The sequence below is a fragment of the Phyllobates terribilis genome, unplaced genomic scaffold, assembly GCF_046119375.1.
Source record: "Phyllobates terribilis strain yellow unplaced genomic scaffold, ASM4611937v1 Scaffold_170__1_contigs__length_4071412, whole genome shotgun sequence".
NCBI classification, from domain to species: domain Eukaryota; kingdom Metazoa; phylum Chordata; class Amphibia; order Anura; family Dendrobatidae; genus Phyllobates; species Phyllobates terribilis.
Genome location: NW_027362930.1, coordinates 1,157,415 through 1,174,296, shown reverse-complemented (window position 1 = coordinate 1,174,296; position 16,882 = coordinate 1,157,415). Strand labels below are relative to the sequence as shown.

Below are 16,882 nucleotides of genomic sequence, written 5' to 3'. Positions count from 1 at the left end.
CACAAATGGACTTTTCAGGATCCTTGGGTGGCTCCGTAGTTTGAAACCAATTCTGGTTATCGCTTCTCGGCCTTTTGGCTAAGATCAAGTGTAGTATCTGTTCTTATCAGTTTAATATCTGATACGTCCCCTATCTGGGGACCATATATTAAATGGATTTTTAGAACAGGGAGATGGAAAAAGAGCTTGCTCTATCCACTCCACGCATTGACCTGGTATTGCAGTATCTCCAGGACCGGTGCACCCCTTCTTTAATGCAGTTTCTAAAATCAGAAAGAATTGAATTCAATGTTTTTTGTTCATTTTGCTTGTTTGTCGGACGTTGGGATGGACTCTTTGGCTTTGCTTTTCTTCTCCTCATTGGATTTTTCATGTTCAAAGTTGCAGAAGCCAGATTACAAGCTCATTTTGGTTCAACTTCAGCAACTGTGCATTGCATTGCCATGTAATGTGATGCAATGCTATCTTTCTAGCTCTCCCTTTTTACTTCCTTTTGGATAAACAGACATATTAGGCAAGCATTTTGGAGCTTTCACCTAAATAACTACAGGTGGTGAGATAAGCTGCACAATATAATTGACCTTTCAGTATATTGTTGCACACACACCATCTATTTAGCAAATGCCCTTGTTATCAACAGCAGCCTTTTAAACTCACCTGAGCTAACAGGTATGTGCGCTGGTTACTCTGCTGCGCTTAAAATTTCTTTTTTGGTTTGCTACAATGCCTTTTCTGAAACGTTGTCTCCTTCTGCTGGAACACTGACTTCTTTCATTTAATGCCTGCAGACTATAAAAGAGAACCCAACCCAAAAAGTTTGGTTGATTAGTCTGTGGCATTCTGTTAAACTGTTGCTTATGGCGGTCTCTGTGAGCTTCTCAGCGACATTCAGCCAGCCAGGTATCCTGCCTGCAGTAGATGGAATGTGGCAATGGAACGCTGGCTGCGCGTGTCATAATAGGCTCTGAGCCTTTATATACCTGTGCACAGCAGCAGCCACCTTCAGTCTGCTGCTGGACAGCCAGCAGCAGCAGCAGCAGGAGATGTATGTAATCAGGAGCCCTCCTGCTAAGGGTAGACAGCTGCTCGTTCCACCCCACCCCCCGCCTTAATTGGTTCTCCTCCCCTCCAACGGTGTTGAGGCGGGTGGGAACAGCAGGGGGTGAAGGTGCTGTGTTTAAAGAGGTGGAGTTATGCAGATCTAAAACGTGTGGATTGCAGCAGCAGCAAGCCGAAAAGTGCAGGCATGTAAGGGATCTAGAGGTTGACAACATGTCTTCTTAACGGGAGTCCAGGAGCTCATCTCCACAAATGGACTTTTCAGGATCCTTGGGTGGCTCCGTAGTTTGAAACCAGTTCTGGTTATCGCTTCTCGGCCTTTTGGCAAGATCAGTGGTGGTTTTCTGCTGCTGGTGTTGTTTGGAGGGCAGTTGTGACTGGGGTTCCCCCTTGTGGGGCCCTAGTGTGCGATTGAGCGGCGATTGTGTTTATCTGCTGTAAAAATGGTGGAGAAAACACGTGGATTAGAGGACTCGGTCCGTCTGAAGGTGGCTGCAGGTCATGAAGGAGAAATCGGTTTGGACCAAGTTTGCGTTGATGTCTTGAAGAACATTAATGGCTTGAAGGTAACGGATGTATTGGCACTGCAGGATTTTCAGAAACAAGGAATTTATGATATCACTTTTGTTTCCTTGAGTATTTGCCAGAGAGTCTACATGGAGTTGGTACGAATGAAGGAAGAAAAGGAATTGAAATGCCTAGAGTTTATTGCACTGGAACCTCTGTTCCAGCAGACATATAAGTATGTGGTTGTGCACATGTATAACCCTAAAGTTCCGGATGAGACTGTTTCCAATTTTTTAGCTCGGTATTGTAGTGAGGTTAAATTTTTGGGAAGAATGAAGAACAAATACAATTATCTAAATGGCAAGAGGAGATATGTTGTAAAACTGAGACCGGATGATAGAGCTATTGGGGGTGCCAAGAGCATTCCTGCACAGTTTTCTATCGGAGGAGAAAGGGGATTTTGTTTTTATAATGGACAGATGGAATATTGTAGGAAGTGTCATGAGTTTGGACATGTTCAGAAAGATTGTCCAGTGCAAGGTGATGTTTGTAGAGGTTGTGGGAAATCTGGGCATGTTGCAAGTGGTTGCCCAATGAATAAGGTGTGTGATTTGTGTGGACATGCAGATCACCTTGCAAGGAAATGTAGATTGTGGGCTCAGATTCCTAGGTCACAGGTGGACGCTGAAGAGAGGCAGAAGAAGACTCGGCAGGGAAGTGGGGAGGAGGGCGAAGGCTCAGACTCAGAGGGGGAAAGCCAAAAACAAGATGGTGGTAGGGGAAGAGACCATGCGGTGCCCAAGATGGAGGAAAAGGGGCGGAGCCAGAAGAAAGTTGGTTTGAGGGAGGGGCTGGAAGTAATAAACAAAGTAGCTGATGTGCATGGCCCGGGTGATGGGATGGATTTGTCTAATATGGCGGAGTCAGTGAATCCTGTTTTGGGAAGAGATGGGGGTGAGGAAATGGAGGTTTTGGAGGAGGAGGATTCTGATTCGGATGGAACTATAACCCCTCAGCAGCGTGATAGGGTTAACAGTGATTGGAGTGAAAATGAGGAGGAAGATGATGGCAAGGAGGAGAGTTATGCCTCCGTGATTAAAAGAAGTAAGGTGGAGGGGTGTTGGTCTGGGGGGCAGGAAGATCCAGTCTCCCTAAGACCAGGTTATTCTAACAGGGACTCGAGTTCTGAGTCGCCTGATATACGTAGAAAAGTGGGTGGCAGGAGTGGGTTTTCTCCTGGTTCATGATGGATCGGGTATGGTGGAGATTTTTTCCTGTTGTTATGATGGCGTTGTGTGTTGCTTCTCTGAATGTACGAGGGATTGGTTCTGCTTGTAGGAGAGCAGGGATACTGGAGTACATTGAGAGTGTGAATGCAGATATTGTCTGTCTGCAGGAATGTGTAATTAAATCTGCCCCGCATGAGAGTGAGTGGAATAAGGGGCAATCTTTTTGGTCCCCATGCTCAGAAAACAGGAATGAAGGGGTGGGCATTTTACTGTGTAATTCCAGTCTAAAGGTTTTAGAGTTTAAAGTAATCATACCTGGGAGATGTTTGTTTTTATTAGTGGATTTTTTAGGTCAGCGGGTACGGGTTTTTAATGTTTATGCCCCTGCTGATAAACAAGCAAGAGTTGGGTTTTTGGAGTCTCTAAAGTTGTTTTTACCAGGCAGAGACTTCACTATAGTGGCTGGAGATTTTAATTGTGTCAGATCCGCAAAAGATCGTAAGAGCTCTACGGAAGGTAGGACTGATGTTACGTCTAATATTTTAAATCAGATTGTGCAGGATTTACGCTACACGGATGCTGGTCTGATGGTTGGGCCAAGTGATAAGTTCACATACATATCAGATAGTGGACGTAGTGTTTCCCGAATTGACTATGTTTTTATGTCTGAAGGGATTAAGGTGGCCAAGTGCAACCACGTGATGACGACTTTTTCTGACCACAAGATGATAGTGGTAGATCTGTGTATAGCTGAGTCCCTGGCTTTTGGAAAGGGACTCTGGAAGCTGAACGTAAGCCTGCTGGAAGAGGAGAGTGTTAAGGTTGGTTTTAATAAAGTGTTTTTGTCTTGTGTGTCTGAACAGCACCTTTTTAAAGATTTGCTAGAGTGGTGGGACTGGGCTAAGGAGAAATTTGCATGTTATTTTAAAGGGGTGTGTTTTAGGAGAGCGAAAGCCAAAAGGGATCATGATGCTGCTGTTATTTCAAAATTGGAAGTACTCCATAAGTTTAAGAGAGCGGGGATGGAGGTGGATAAAGAGATTGCAGATTTGAAGGACGAACTGAAGAAGATACTTATTGAAAAAGGGAAGACTATTATGTTTAAGGCAAAAATAAAGCACATGGAGGAAAATGAGCAATGTTCGAGATACTTTTTTAAAAAATGTTTTAAACCTAAAGGGGTTTTTAAGTCTGTTTTTTCTCCTGCAGGGGGGGTATCTGGGGATGAGATGATTGGCAGTATTCTTTCCTTTTATGAAACACTCTTCTCTAACGATAGTAGAGCCAGTGATGCGGAAATTAATGATTATTGCAAAGTATTAACTAATAATATTCCTGAGGAGAAAATTGGGTTTTTAAGTGAGGAGGTTGGGAAAGATGAAATTAGACGGGCAGTGGATGGCTTGGCGAAAGGCAAGACGCCAGGCTGTGATGGTCTTCCTGCTGAATTTTATGTTAGATTTTGGGATATTATAGGTGTGGAGTTTTCCCGGGTGGTGCAATATGGTTTTACTCATGGGATTTTATCGGTTTCTATGCGTAGGGGGATTGTTACGCTGATTCATAAGAAAGGGGACATGAGGGATATTAAAAATTGGAGGCCCATAACATTGTTAAACAGTGATTACAAAATTATTTCTAAAATTGTGGCTGGTAGACTGGCAGATGTGATAGGTGATATGGTGGGGGAGTATCAGGCATGTGCAGTGCCTGGTAGGAAAATTTCAGATAATTTGCTGCTTCTAAGAGACTTAATTTATCAGGCTAATTTGAATAAGAATGCTCTTTTGTTACAGTCGGTGGACCTGGAGAAAGCCTTTGATAAAATATCACATAGATTTTTGTTCTCTGCTTTAAGTCACCTTGGTGTTCCGGATAAATTATTGATGGTCATTAAGAGTTTTTATTGTGGGGTCAGTAGCCAGATTTTAGTTAATGGGCATGTGAGTTCCAGTTTTAATATTTTATCGGGAGTTAGGCAGGGTTGTCCCCTGTCACCAATTCTTTTTATCTGTGTGGTGGAGGCCCTTTTAAAAAGTGTGCAAGTTGACAAGTGTGTGGCTGGTGTTTTTATTCCTGGGGGATCCGGGGGTCCAGTCAAGTCTTTAAGTTATATGGATGATATTGTTTTTACTTGTGGTTCACAGGCGGATCTCAATAGAGTGAATTTGCACGTAAGGATTTTTTGTTGTGTGGCTGGTATGGCGGTGAATTGGGGAAAGTGCCAGCTTTGTAATTTTGGGAGGCAGGTTGAGGTTAACGTGGCAGGAGTGGAGAGTAGGGAGGAAATTGAGGTTCTTGGTGTCATCTTTGAGAAGGAACTGAAAGGGAAAAGCAGCCTGAAGATTCTAGAAGACAAAATGGATCAGAAGTTGAACTTTTGGAAACTAAGGAACCTGTCGCTGAGAGGGAAAGTGCTGGTAATCAAGTCTGTGATTCTCCCGCTTCTGCTGTACACTGCTTTGATTTTCCCACCTGCTGTGCTTTGGACAAAGAGAGTGACAAGGAAACTGTTTGTGTTTTTTTGGGGATCCAAAATGGAGAAACTAAGAAGAGGAATGGTTATGTGTTCTGTGGAAAATGGGGGTTGTGATTTTCCTAACATTGACTTATTTTTAAGAATGCATTATTTTTTGAACATTTATAAATTATCCCAGTGCAATAACAGGACTGCGGACATGTGCAAATATTTAGCAGGACGGCTTTTCCAGAAATGGAGCTGGTGTGAGAAGGATTTAAGAAAACCAGTTTCGTTTGTGATACCGTTTTTTTATGTGGTGCTTAGGTCCTTCTATGATCAAAATGGGATAAGCTCCATGGCTAGACCGGACAAAAAACTGATTGTCTCAGGTATTAAGAAGAAGGAGATGTTATGTGATGTGCCGTTTTGTAATAATGCACAGTCTGGACAGGTGTGGAAGCTTTTTTTCATGCGTGGAATCAGCAACAGACAGAAGGATGTAACCTGGATGGCGTTGCATGGATGCTTGCCAACAAGGGCTTTTTTGAATGACCGGGGGATAAAGGTTCAAGAACTATGTCCTAGGGAAGGTTGCAATAAGGTGGAAACAATACAGCATATTTTTTGGGACTGTTTTTTTGCTAAAAAAGTTTTTACCTTGTTGTCACGTATGTTTGTTGCTTTAGTTGGTTTTCATTGTTTCGATTTTGAAAGGATTTTAATAGGTCAAGATTTTAAGTACTCGCAAAGGAAGCGGGCAAGCTGGATTATTTTTGTCATATATAAAGAGGTTTTATGGGACGTTCGGAATTTGGTGATTTTTAAAAAGATTGTTTTTTCCCCCATGGAATGCAGAAAGATTTTTCTTGCTAGACTGTTTTATGCCTATTTATTGGATAAAAAGAAGTATGGTGAGACAGCAGCAGAAGCACTCTGGAACTTTTCACATTGGACTTCTTACAGTAAGTAACAGTTAATTGCAGGGTGGTGTTTTTTGGGATTTTGTTTTTGTTTTTCCGAATGATGATTTGAGAACCCGTTATGTGAATATGCGCTATGATGCATAAATTAATGTGGGTCTTAATCTGAGGAAAAAAAAAAAAAAATCTGTTCTTATCAGTTTAATATCTGATACGTCCCCTATCTGGGGACCATATATTAAATGGATTTTTAGAACAGGGAGATGGAAAAAGAGCTTGCTCTGTCCACTCCACGCATTGACCTGGTATTGCAGTATCTCCAGGACCGGTGCACCCCTTCTTTAATGCAGTTTCTAAAATCAGAAAGAATTGAATTCAATGTTTTTTGTTCATTTTGCTTGTTTGTCGGATTTTGGGATGGACTCTTTGGCTTTGCTTTTCTTCTCCTCATTGGATTTTTCATGTTCAAAGTTGCAGAAGCCAGATTACAAGCTCATTTTGGTTCAACTTCAGCAACTGTGCATTGCATTGCCATGTAATGTGATGCAATGCTATCTTTCTAGCTCTCCCTTTTTACTTCCTTTTGGATAAACAGACATATTAGGCAAGCATTTTGGAGCTTTCACCTAAATAACTACAGGTGGTGAGATAAGCTGCACAATATAATTGACCTTTCAGTATATTGTTGCACACACACCATCTATTTAGCAAATGCCCTTGTTATCAACAGCAGCCTTTTAAACTCACCTGAGCTAACAGGTATGTGCGCTGGTTACTCTGCTGCGCTTAAAATTTCTTTTTTGGTTTGCTACAATGCCTTTTCTGAAACGTTGTCTCCTTCTGCTGGAACACTGACTTCTTTCATTTAATGCCTGCAGACTATAAAAGAGAACCCAACCCAAAAAGTTTGGTTGATTAGTCTGTGGCATTCTGTTAAACTGTTGCTTATGGCGGTCTCTGTGAGCTTCTCAGCGACATTCAGCCAGCCAGGTATCCTGCCTGCAGTAGATGGAATGTGGCAATGGAACGCTGGCTGCGCGTGTCATAATAGGCTCTGAGCCTTTATATACCTGTGCACAGCAGCAGCCACCTTCAGTCTGCTGCTGGACAGCCAGCAGCAGCAGCAGCAGGAGAGGTTTGTAATCAGGAGCCCTCCTGCTAAGGGTAGACAGCTGCTCGTTCCACCCCACCCCCCGCCTTAATTGGTTCTCCTCCCTTCCAACGGTGTTGAGGCGGGTGGGAACAGCAGGGGGTGAAGGTGCTGTGTTTAAAGAGGTGGAGTTATGCAGATCTAAAACGCGTGGATTGCAGCAGCAGCAAGCCGAAAAGTGCAGGCATGTAAGGGATCTAGAGGTTGACAACATGTCTTCTTAACGGGAGTCCAGGAGCTCATCTCCACAAATGGACTTTTCAGGATCCTTGGGTGGCTCCGTAGTTTGAAACCAATTCTGGTTATCGCTTCTCGGCCTTTTGGCTAAGATCAAGTGTAGTATCTGTTCTTTTAAGAACACAAGAGCTACGATCTACACTTGATGAGAGCGATCGAACTCGGAAGGAGAAGAGCTTCAGAGCCCAGCTGACATCAGAGAACGAAGGCGGATATCGGTGGGAGGAAGAAGCTCTAAAGAATCCAGAAGAAGACGAAGACTCGGAGAAGAATCGGGCTGTCCTGTGGAATCTTCGAGGAAGAAAATCATCGAGACAAAGACCTTTCGGGGAATTTGTCCAGAACACGACGGGAGAAGAATCTGCATAGCTCCACCCATTCCGGGAAGAGTTCCAGATCCAGCTCCAAGAAGTAACTGCAGGAGGAAAGCCATGGCAAGCGCTGCGAGGAAGGCCGAAAAGAAGAGCCTGGAGCTGGGGACAGCCAGGAGGGCCCAGCCAGGAGCCGATTCTGACCCCAAGGACTCTGCCTCCACGACTGGCCAGCAGAAGGGACCCCAGAAGCCCCGCCACGAAGCTCCAGCCCTGGAGCCATGGATGCGGCAGACGGTGGCCCTGAAGCTGAAGGAAGTGGATGGGAGGGTGCCGGACATGTCCTCGGACGTGTTCTGCCAGAAGATGCTGCTGGATCGAGGCTTCTCCAGGTCGGACACCCTCAGCATCCAGACCTTCTTGACGGGGATCTTCTTCGTCACCTTCGCCACTGTGAACACCTGCAGGAGGTTCTGGGAAATGGTAAGCGCAAAAGGACCGGATAATTCTTTCTCTGCCTTTACAGGTAGCTGCCCTATCCAGAGGGATGAAAGGAGGATCACGGTCTCCATGCGCAACCCGCACACCCCAGGCCAAGACATCTGTACCTTCCTGAGACGCTTCTGTTTGGTTGTGAAGGAACCCTCTCACATCCTGAATGGACTCGGCTTCTGGACAGGTAAGTGGTCGGTGACCGTTAGACTTCACAGGGACCTGGCGTACTCAGACGGACTTCGGCACCTGCCCCCGACATTCTCCCTGGGCAACTCCTACGGCCTCATCTATTACCCGGACATGCCGCGGAACTGCAGGAGATGCGGCAAGAACGGCCACGAGATGAAGGACTGCAAGGAGGATGCCTGCAGGATTTGTCGAGTGACGGGACACAGCTCGAAGGACTGCCCGAAGAAGACGTCCTGCAACCTGTGTGGGCTGGCGGCTCATCTGTACAAGGATTGCCCCAGGCGTGAGAGATCCTGGGCATCGGTGGTTGCGACGACCCCAGCTACGGAGGACAAGGCCCTGACGACCAGGCCTGTGAAGGTCAAGGACGCGACGACCAAGGCCCCAGCGGCCAAGGCCGAGACGACCAAGGCCAAAGCGGTCAAGGAGTCGGTGGCCAAAGCCCCAGCGACGGTCCCAGCAGCTCCGAAGCAGAAGAAAAAGTCAAAGGAGGGTAAGAGTTCTGTCACCCCTCTCTCGATCCCTCCCCCTGCCACCCCCGTCCAATCCCCCCCCACCCCGGCCACCCCTGCTGAGGATTCCACTTCCTCTTCCTCCTTCCCCTACTCCTCAGCAGGTGTCCTTTCCCCTGCCCCGGCAGCCACTCTCCCTCCCCAGACCATGGTAGCGGTGGAATTAACCTTTCCTCCACCCGCCGCTATCTATTCCGAGGAGGATTTTCCCCTTCTTGTCTCCCCAGTTCCAACCCGGGGAAAGAGGAAGGTGGAGGACAGCCCTGCTACTGAATCCTCCAAAAAGAAGATTCTGGATTTCGTAGGCGAAAAGGAGGATACCCTCCCTGAGCCAGAAGAGATGGAGCACATGGTTGAGACCCTGGTGGCCGAGCCAGAAGAGGAGGAACTGGTGGTCGCCGAGATTGAGGCCGCGCTGCTTGACCAGATGGAGGAAGAGGGCCTGCTGGTGATCCCGTGACCAGCAGTCAACACCGACGAGGGACCACCCGACCGGAGTGGTAACTAAGGTGTATTGCCTGCGCTAACTTTTTCTTTTTTCCCTACATGATGGCTAATATTAACTTATTTTCCATTAATGTCAGGAGCATCAAGGACAAGTTCAGACGTCAGACTATTTATGCCTTCCTTACTTCCCAGTTGTGTGATGTTTATATGTTGCAGGAATGTTCCCTTCCCTCCTCTAGGTCCTTCAAACATCTGGCCAGGGAGTGGTCCCACGGTCCATCCTACTGGTCCGGTGGGGGTGACTGCAAGTCTGCGGGGGTCGCAATTCTGATCAGGGGGGGCGCATTCACGCTTGAGTCCGTCCAGGAGCTCATCTGCGGCAGGGCTCTTGTTGTAGATGGCAACTGGGCGGGGGAACCTGTCAGGTTCATCAACGTGTATGCGTCCCCACTGAAGAATGAGCGTTTGGAGCTTTTCCAGACCCTGCGGCTTCAGCTTGCCACCACCAGGACCTTAGTGATGGCCGGGGATTTCAACTGCCCCATCGAGGAGGACGGTCGTAGTTCTGGCACATCTGCCAAGTTGGACATCACGTCCAAGCTGCTCATCGAGATGGTAACCGAGGCCTCTCTTCAGGACGTGGTGGGCTCCATGGGGAGAGGCTCCACGAACTATTCGTGGAGCCGACCCGATGGCTCACTCCGCTCCAGGATTGACTTTGTGTTCACCTCTCGGGCAGTCAGGCAGAGTAGGCACTCGATGGTCTCCTGCTTCTTCTCCGACCACAGAGCCATTCACTTACAAGGTGTCCTCGGCGACGGTTTTCCGTCCGGCCCCGGCTCCTGGAAGCTGAATTGTGCTCTGCTGGCTCAGGATGAAGTCGTGGAGGAGCTGAGAGCAGCCTACGCAATGTGGCAGTCCTACAAGGGTAGCTTCCAAACAGTCTCTGATTGGTGGGAATATGTTAAACTTGAGTTTCGCTGTTTCTTTCAGGCCAAGGGTCGACAACAGGAGTGTGAGAAGAGGAGGGACTTCAGAGGGCTGCAGCGCGAGCTGCGGTCGCTGCAGGACCTTCTTCACTGCGGCTGGGACGTGAGGGAGGAGCTGGAGGAGACCAAGAAGAGCCTGAAAAGGCACTTTGAGGAGGAGTCCAAGCGAATCATCTTCCGTTCCAAAGTGGAGAATCTGGAGAAGGGTGAGAAATGTAACTCATTCTTTTTCAGGAAACTTCATGCCGGTCACACGCCCCTGAACGAGCTGCGAGACGAGAGCGGAAACATGCGACGTGGGAAGGAGGACGTGATGAGGGTCGTCAGCGACTTCTACAGCGAACTCTACTCCCACAAGACTACCGACCACGACGCTGCTGATAAGTTCCTGTCAGGTATCACTAACCATCTTGATCCTGCAGGCACGGCAGCCTTGGACAAACCTCTGATGGTGGGCGAATTGCTCTCTGCCGCTAAATCCTTTAGGACCGGCAGGACCCCGGGCAGTGATGGTCTTCCAGCGGAGCTCTATGTAGCGCTGGGAGACCTCATCTGTCCGGACCTGTTGGACCTGTACGAGGAGATGGTGGTGGAGGGTAGAATGCCTCCATCTTTGAGGGAAGGAATGGTCACGATCCTGTACAAGCGGAAGGGAGAGAGGTGCGACCTGAGGAATTGGCGTCCCATCACTCTGCTCAACGTGGACTACAAGATCCTGGCCAAGACGATGGCGACACGACTTAAGACGGTCATCGGACAGATCATCCACCCGGACCAGACCTGCGGCATCCCTGGACGTCGCATCGCAGACAGCCTCGCTCTCGTGCGGGACACGGTCGAGTACATCAAGGTCCGCCGCGCACACGCGGCCCTGGTCTCCTTGGATCAGGAGAAGGCCTTCGACCGGGTTTCCCACGAGTTCATGGGCCGAGCTCTGCACCGGTTAGGTTTGGGTAACATGTTTTGTTCGTATGTCCGTCTGATGTATTTTGATATCCACAGCTCGGTGTTGGTGAACGGCTGGAAGACTGACCCCTTCCCTGTCCTCTCTGGGGTCAGACAAGGCTGCCCTCTATCACCTCTTCTTTTTGTTTGTGTTATAGAACTCTTCGCAGAGGCTATCCGGCAGAATGGAGAGATCAGAGGGATCACCGCACCGGGTCCGGGACGACACGAGGTCAAGTGCTCGCTGTACATGGACGACGTCACCGTCTTCTGCGCTGATCGTGGTTCAGTCGACGCCCTCGTCCAGACGTGTGAGAGGTTCGGCCGGGCTTCAGGGGCCAAAGTCAACTGCAGGAAGTCGGAAGCCATGCTCTTCGGGGATTGGCAGCCGGCCTCCTCCGCCCCCTTCCCCTTCAACATTCAACCGGATTTCCTCAAGGTGCTGGGAGTCTGGTTCGGGAAGGAAGGAGCGGCCCTCAAGTCCTGGCAAGAACGCTTGGCCAAGGTGAAGCAACGGATCGGACTCTGGAGCCTCAGACACCTCACTTGTGAGGGTAAGGCACTCGTCCTGCGTAATGAGGTCCTGCCCGTCTTGCAGTACACGGCGCAGGCCTGGCCCCCACACGTCACTGTGTGCAGGGCCATTACCAGGACAGTGTTTCACTTTGTCTGGGGATCCAAGATGGACAGAGTCAGGCGGGCCGTCATGTACAAGGAGCCTCGCAAGGGTGGGAAGGGCGTTCCAGATATCCCCACCCTCCTGCGATCCTCTTTTGTGTGTGATTGTGTCCGCCGGACTTTGCAAGTCAAGAATGGCTCCGCGGGCAGGTCCATGTCTCGCTTCTTCCTGCTTCCTCTTTGGAGGCGACTCGGCTGGGACAAGTGGGACAGCTCCTTCCCCTACAACTGGACGACGCCATGGTTCTACGGAGACGTCGTTCGATTTGTGGGGGAGCATCAACTGGAGGGACTCAAGCCCGACTTGTGGAAGCCCAAAACTATCCACAAGCTAATCAGAGCCAAGGATGACGTGGAGAACATCACAGGACTTCACCAGGACACGCTGGAGACTGTGTGGACAAATGTGTCGTCTGACAGGCTGACCAACGGGCACAAGGACTTGTCGTGGATGGCGATTCAGGGCGGACTGCCCGTCCGGTCATTCATGCATGCCCGGAACCTGTGCAAGACCCGGTACTGCCCAAGGTGCCCCTTCGTGGAGGAAACATCTTTGCACACTTTTTGGGACTGCGGATTTGCACAGCGCCTATTGACTGCACTTGAGGACGACCTGAGGAACTCTGTCCCCAGGGCGAGCCTATCGCACCATTCTGTGCTTTACGGACTCTTCCCTGGGGTTCATACCGTCGGAGCCATCCAGGAGGCTTGGCGCCTTATGAACTGCTTCAAGGATGCCGTTTGGGTCGCCAGGAACCGGCTCATCTTGAGGAGGGAGAGGATGTCCATCCAGGACTGCCGCAGGCTGATCCACAGCCTGCTCAGAGACTATTCCATCATGGACGGTCCGGAGGACGAGGACGAGGACTAAACCCCTCCTCCCCCTCTCCCCTTATGTGTCTTGTCTTTCAATAAAGCTTCGGGCCTGTGATTTTCCCCTCCCCATCCCCTTTTTCCCAATCCCCATCCCTTATCACGGTTCGTCGTACTGTATTGATTGACATGCTTTTTCTTTCAGATTGAGTGTTTTGTGTAGCATAGGGGTGTGATGTGTCTAGTTAGTGCATCGTATCCTCATGCTATGTAAATATGATGTAGAATTCTGTGTGTACTGGGCTGCGGCACTGTACACTGTCTGTTAACTTATTTTTTGTGCTAATAAAAGATATATTCAATCAAAAAATCTGTTCTTATCAGTTTAATATCTGATACGTCCCCTATCTGGGGACCATATATTAAATGGATTTTTAGAACAGGGAGATGGAAAAAGAGCTTGCTCTGTCCACTCCACGCATTGACCTGGTATTGCAGTATCTCCAGGACCGGTGCACCCCTTCTTTAATGCAGTTTCTAAAATCAGAAAGAATTGAATTCAATGTTTTTTGTTCATTTTGCTTGTTTGTCGGATTTTGGGATGGACTCTTTGGCTTTGCTTTTCTTCTCCTCATTGGATTTTTCATGTTCAAAGTTGCAGAAGCCAGATTACAAGCTCATTTTGGTTCAACTTCAGCAACTGTGCATTGCATTGCCATGTAATGTGATGCAATGCTATCTTTCTAGCTCTCCCTTTTTACTTCCTTTTGGATAAACAGACATATTAGGCAAGCATTTTGGAGCTTTCACCTAAATAACTACAGGTGGTGAGATAAGCTGCACAATATAATTGACCTTTCAGTATATTGTTGCACACACACCATCTATTTAGCAAATGCCCTTGTTATCAACAGCAGCCTTTTAAACTCACCTGAGCTAACAGGTATGTGCGCTGGTTACTCTGCTGCGCTTAAAATTTCTTTTTTGGTTTGCTACAATGCCTTTTCTGAAACGTTGTCTCCTTCTGCTGGAACACTGACTTCTTTCATTTAATGCCTGCAGACTATAAAAGAGAACCCAACCCAAAAAGTTTGGTTGATTAGTCTGTGGCATTCTGTTAAACTGTTGCTTATGGCGGTCTCTGTGAGCTTCTCAGCGACATTCAGCCAGCCAGGTATCCTGCCTGCAGTAGATGGAATGTGGCAATGGAACGCTGGCTGCGCATGTCATAATAGGCTCTGAGCCTTTATATACCTGTGCACAGCAGCAGCCACCTTCAGTCTGCTGCTGGACAGCCAGCAGCAGCAGCAGCAGGAGAGGTATGTAATCAGGAGCCCTCCTGCTAAGGGTAGACAGCTGCTCGTTCCACCCCACCCCCCGCCTTAATTGGTTCTCCTCCCTTCCAACGGTGTTGAGGCGGGTGGGAACAGCAGGGGGTGAAGGTGCTGTGTTTAAAGAGGTGGAGTTATGCAGATCTAAAACGCGTGGATTGCAGCAGCAGCAAGCCGAAAAGTGCAGGCATGTAAGGGATCTAGAGGTTGACAACATGTCTTCTTAACGGGAGTCCAGGAGCTCATCTCCACAAATGGACTTTTCAGGATCCTTGGGTGGCTCCGTAGTTTGAAACCAATTCTGGTTATCGCTTCTCGGCCTTTTGGCTAAGATCAAGTGTAGTATCTGTTCTTATCAGTTTAATATCTGATACGTCCCCTATCTGGGGACCATATATTAAATGGATTTTTAGAACAGGGAGATGGAAAAAGAGCTTGCTCTGTCCACTCCACGCATTGACCTGGTATTGCAGTATCTCCAGGACCGGTGCACCCCTTCTTTAATGCAGTTTCTAAAATCAGAAAGAATTGAATTCAATGTTTTTTGTTCATTTTGCTTGTTTGTCGGATTTTGGGATGGACTCTTTGGCTTTGCTTTTCTTCTCCTCATTGGATTTTTCATGTTCAAAGTTGCAGAAGCCAGATTACAAGCTCATTTTGGTTCAACTTCAGCAACTGTGCATTGCATTGCCATGTAATGTGATGCAATGCTATCTTTCTAGCTCTCCCTTTTTACTTCCTTTTGGATAAACAGACATATTAGGCAAGCATTTTGGAGCTTTCACCTAAATAACTACAGGTGGTGAGATAAGCTGCACAATATAATTGACCGTTCAGTATATTGTTGCACACACACCATCTATTTAGCAAATGCCCTTGTTATCAACAGCAGCCTTTTAAACTCACCTGAGCTAACAGGTATGTGCGCTGGTTACTCTGCTGCGCTTAAAATTTCTATTTTGGTTTGCTACAATGCCTTTTCTGAAACGTTGTCTCCTTCTGCTGGAACACTGACTTCTTTCATTTAATGCCTGCAGACTATAAAAGAGAACCCAACCCAAAAAGTTTGGTTGATTAGTCTGTGGCATTCTGTTAAACTGTTGCTTATGGCGGTCTCTGTGAGCTTCTCAGCGACATTCAGCCAGCCAGGTATCCTGCCTGCAGTAGATGGAATGTGGCAATGGAACGCTGGCTGCGCGTGTCATAATAGGCTCTGAGCCTTTATATACCTGTGCACAGCAGCAGCCACCTTCAGTCTGCTGCTGGACAGCCAGCAGCAGCAGCAGCAGGAGAGGTATGTAATCAGGAGCCCTCCTGCTAAGGGTAGACAGCTGCTCGTTCCACCCCACCCCCCGCCTTAATTGGTTCTCCTCCCTTCCAACGGTGTTGAGGCGGGTGGGAACAGCAGGGGGTGAAGGTGCTGTGTTTAAAGAGGTGGAGTTATGCAGATCTAAAACGCGTGGATTGCAGCAGCAGCAAGCCGAAAAGTGCAGGCATGTAAGGGATCTAGAGGTTGACAACATGTCTTCTTAACGGGAGTCCAGGAGCTCATCTCCACAAATGGACTTTTCAGGATCCTTGGGTGGCTCCGTAGTTTGAAACCAATTCTGGTTATCGCTTCTCGGCCTTTTGGCTAAGATCAAGTGTAGTATCTGTTCTTATCAGTTTAATATCTGATACGTCCCCTATCTGGGGACCATATATTAAATGGATTTTTAGAACAGGGAGATGGAAAAAGAGCTTGCTCTGTCCACTCCACGCATTGACCTGGTATTGCAGTATCTCCAGGACCGGTGCACCCCTTCTTTAATGCAGTTTCTAAAATCAGAAAGAATTGAATTCAATGTTTTTTGTTCATTTTGCTTGTTTGTCGGATTTTGGGATGGACTCTTTGGCTTTGCTTTTCTTCTCCTCATTGGATTTTTCATGTTCAAAGTTGCAGAAGCCAGATTACAAGCTCATTTTGGTTCAACTTCAGCAACTGTGCATTGCATTGCCATGTAATGTGATGCAATGCTATCTTTCTAGCTCTCCCTTTTTACTTCCTTTTGGATAAACAGACATATTAGGCAAGCATTTTGGAGCTTTCACCTAAATAACTACAGGTGGTGAGATAAGCTGCACAATATAATTGACCTTTCAGTATATTGTTGCACACACACCATCTATTTAGCAAATGCCCTTGTTATCAACAGCAGCCTTTTAAACTCACCTGAGCTAACAGGTATGTGCGCTGGTTACTCTGCTGCGCTTAAAATTTCTTTTTTGGTTTGCTACAATGCCTTTTCTGAAACGTTGTCTCCTTCTGCTGGAACACTGACTTCTTTCATTTAATGCCTGCAGACTATAAAAGAGAACCCAACCCAAAAAGTTTGGTTGATTAGTCTGTGGCATTCTGTTAAACTGTTGCTTATGGCGGTCTCTGTGAGCTTCTCAGCGACATTCAGCCAGCCAGGTATCCTGCCTGCAGTAGATGGAATGTGGCAATGGAACGCTGGCTGCGCGTGTCATAATAGGCTCTGAGCCTTTATATACCTGTGCACAGCAGCAGCCACCTTCAGTCTGCTGCTGGACAGCCAGCAGCAGCAGCAGCAGGAGAGGTATGCAAT

General features: G+C 47.6%; 5 non-coding genes and 1 pseudogene across 5 annotated transcripts; all 6 read left to right on the top strand.

The window, feature by feature from the left end:
* Positions 1–58: 58 nt before the first annotated feature.
* LOC141212085 (U2 spliceosomal RNA) lies at positions 59–249 on the top strand. The gene has a single exon (XR_012281903.1). It is a non-coding gene; the product is annotated as a U2 spliceosomal RNA (small nuclear RNA).
* Positions 250–6,319: 6,070 nt separating this feature from the next.
* On the top strand, positions 6,320–6,515 carry LOC141211752 (U2 spliceosomal RNA). Its single transcript, XR_012281684.1, has one exon. It is a non-coding gene; the product is annotated as a U2 spliceosomal RNA (small nuclear RNA).
* A 1,115-nt stretch (positions 6,516–7,630) lies between these two features.
* Positions 7,631–7,744, top strand: LOC141211808 (U2 spliceosomal RNA; annotated as a pseudogene).
* A 5,528-nt stretch (positions 7,745–13,272) lies between these two features.
* Positions 13,273–13,465, top strand: LOC141211605 (U2 spliceosomal RNA). Its single transcript, XR_012281574.1, has one exon. It is a non-coding gene; the product is annotated as a U2 spliceosomal RNA (small nuclear RNA).
* Positions 13,466–14,580: 1,115 nt separating this feature from the next.
* LOC141212163 (U2 spliceosomal RNA) lies at positions 14,581–14,771 on the top strand. The gene has a single exon (XR_012281980.1). It is a non-coding gene; the product is annotated as a U2 spliceosomal RNA (small nuclear RNA).
* A 1,115-nt stretch (positions 14,772–15,886) lies between these two features.
* LOC141212162 (U2 spliceosomal RNA) lies at positions 15,887–16,077 on the top strand. The gene has a single exon (XR_012281979.1). It is a non-coding gene; the product is annotated as a U2 spliceosomal RNA (small nuclear RNA).
* Positions 16,078–16,882: the final 805 nt, after the last annotated feature.